Source organism: Canis lupus, chromosome 1 (assembly GCF_003254725.2).
Source record: "Canis lupus dingo isolate Sandy chromosome 1, ASM325472v2, whole genome shotgun sequence".
Classification (NCBI taxonomy): Eukaryota; Metazoa; Chordata; class Mammalia; order Carnivora; family Canidae; genus Canis; species Canis lupus.
Genome location: NC_064243.1, coordinates 115387796 through 115390919, shown reverse-complemented (window position 1 = coordinate 115390919; position 3124 = coordinate 115387796).

Here is a 3124-nt window from a genome sequence, read left to right as displayed (position 1 = left end):
AACTACAATAACCTAGTCAAGAGGAGTATGTAACAGTCTTTCTGTGACAATTAAGGAGGTTGAATCAGAAAGCAGGTAAATTCTGGGATGCCTGGTGGCTCAGCGGTTGAGCGCCTGTTTTTGGCTCAGGACATGATCCCACGGTACTAGGATCGAGTCCCCCATTGGGCTCCCTGCATGGAGTCTGCTTCTCCCTCTGCCTACATCTAAGCCTCTCTCTCTTTGTCTCTCATGAATAAATAAATAAAATCTTTTTCTTTAAAGAAATTAAATAAGATGATTCCTGCAAATACTGAGTGAATGAAGTCCTACATAAAAGACTACATTTTGTATAATTCCACTTACATGATATTCTAGAACTTGCAAAACTAATATATGGTTTTAGAAGTCGAGATACTGATTTCCTTTGTAGGTGGTGAGTAGAAGGGAGCATGCAGAGGTCTGTAGGAAGAGCTGGAAAGTTCTGTTTCTCCATCCAAGTGCTGGACACAGATGTGTTCACTTTGTAAAAATCTACCAACCTGCATATACTTATGATCTTTTCCATATAAACAGTAATAAATGCCATATCCTGTTAAGCCTGATCCATGCCATGCATCTCAGCACTCATGCCCTGGCATTCTCGCTGGCTTCTGAAAGTGTCTCCCTACAATGTACCTTCGGATGCATCTACAAGTGGATTCTCTGACTGAACCCCTGTGTGCGCCCTCTGGTGTCTCTTGAGGGCTGAATGGTGTCTGAAGCCCCACACGCCCCACACCTGTAGGGCTGCTCTCCTGTGTGGACCATCTGGTGGATGCCCAGGTCCTTGCTCCAGCTGAATTGCTTCCCACAGGCCTCACACCGGAATGGTCTCCCTTCAGTGTGGACACATTGCTGCAGGTAGAGTTTGGCTCTCTGACTGAAACCTCAGACACATGTGTCACATACACATAGGCCTTGTCTCCTGCGTGGTCCTGCTGGTGTCGTGTCAGCACAGAGTGTGAAGTGAAGCTCCGGTCACATACCTTACAAGCATGGGGCTTCCTTCCCCTGTGGATCTGCAGAGCTGCCCTGCAGTGGAAGTCCTTGCCACAATCACGGCACCTGAAGGGCCTCTCACCTGTGTGGACTTGCTGGTGGATGGCCAGGTTGGAGCTGTGGCTAAAGTCCTTGCCACATTCCTCACAGGTGTGAGGTTTTTTCCCTCTGTGGTCCTTCCTGCGCCTTCTCAGAGGAGATCCTAAGCTGAAGACTCTGGTTCATTCCATACATTGGTAGGGCTTTTCTCTGGGAAGGAGCATGGGAAGGTTAAAGTCGGCTGTCTTTACACTGAAGGCTTTTCCACACCTGTCATTTGAAGAGGGCTTCTCTCCTGTATGGGTTTGCTGGTGAACTAGACGTTTCCTGAGCTGTCTGAAGTCTTGGCCACACTGCAGACAGCTATAGGGTTTTTCTCCTGAGGTATTTGCCAAGGGAGAATCCCATCATTCTCAGCCCTGACACCTGGGACAAAAAAAAATGAGATGATGAAAGTGAGCAGGGGCTTTGTCCAAGGCTGCATGGTACACCTGGACACCCTCTCAGGCAGTACTTCACAAAGTAAGGCAAAGAAGCTTCACAAAGTAGGGAAGTGTTGGGGCACTGGTCTTCATCCTCTTGGCCTTAGGTTTTTCATATTTGCTTCAGAGATAAAGAGAACATACTGAGGACCCTTTCCTTAATGAGGAAATTAAATGTTACTAAGACACTTGATTAAAATCTGTGAACTACAAATGTGTAAGTGTGGTTAAAGCATGATTTTTTTAAACAGATTTTATTTACTTATTCATGAGAGACACAGAGAGAGAGAGAGAGAGAGAGAGGCAGAGACACAGGCAGAGGGAGAAGCAGGCTCCATGCAGGGAGCCCGACGTGGGACTTGATCCTGGGTCTCCAGGATCACGCCCTGGGCTGAAGGCGGCGCTAAACCGCTGAGCCACCTGGACTGCCTGAAGCATGATTATCAAAAAGCTAAAAACATAACTTTCACATAAATATGAAGTGAACAGGGAGGGGCACCTAGCTGGCTCAGTTAGGGGAGTATGTGACTCTTGATCTCAGGGTTGTGAGTTCAGGCATTGTGAGTTGGGTGTAGAGCTTACTTACACACACACACACATACACACTTATGGGGATACATGCACACATGCACCAAATATGGAGTGAACATCTGTCAAGGGTTGTTACAAATTACTGGTATTGCAGTGGTGACTGCTTGTATTTGGCAGAGCTCAAAGGCAGGCAGGAGAGTAGGAAAACTTTATAGTGAAAAAGGGAAGATTTCAGGAATATGCTGATTGGAGATTATTGGCATAGAGAAGCTGGAAGTGAGCTAAAGAGAAGCAATGCATATTATATGACTGGTTTGGGAATTGAATTTGTCTTTCTATGGAAGCAGAGGCCCCCCCCCCCCAAAAAAAAGGGAAGCTGGTAGTCATTGTCCAAAGCTTGAATATTGTGGGCTGATTGCTGCCAAAGTTGTAGTTTGGTTACTACAGAGTTTGTAGGTCAGAATTCTGTTGGCAGGGGCACCTGGGTGGCTCAGTCGGTTAAATGTCTGCCTTCTGCTCAGGTCAGGATTCCAGCGTCCTGGAATGAAGCTTCGCCTTTGGGCTCCCTGCTCAACAGAGTCTGCTTCTCCCTCTCCCACTCCCCCACTCATGTTTGCGTGTGCTCTCTCTCTTTGAAATAAATACAGAAATACATACACACATACAGACAATCTTTAAAAGAATTCTATTGTCATATAGGATCTGTCATTGTCTATAGATCCAGTCTGTCAAGTTTAATGGTTTCAAATGGTTTAATCATTGTCTATAGATCCAGTCTGTCAAGTTTAATGGTTTAATGGTTTCAGCAATCATTTATTATCTTTCATGGCTTCTCTGGGTCAGGAATTCTAGAATAATGTGGCCAAACAGTTTTGGCTCAAAATTTTCATGATAGCTGAACAGTGCAGCATTCCAGGAGCCACTGGGAGCTGGTGAGACATCTCTCTTATTTCATGTAATCTCAGGGTTTCTCCATGTGGTGGTCTCTCTGTGCGGGCTAGTTTGGGCTTCTTAACAGCATGGTAGCCTAGACATCTTACATAGCAGCTCAA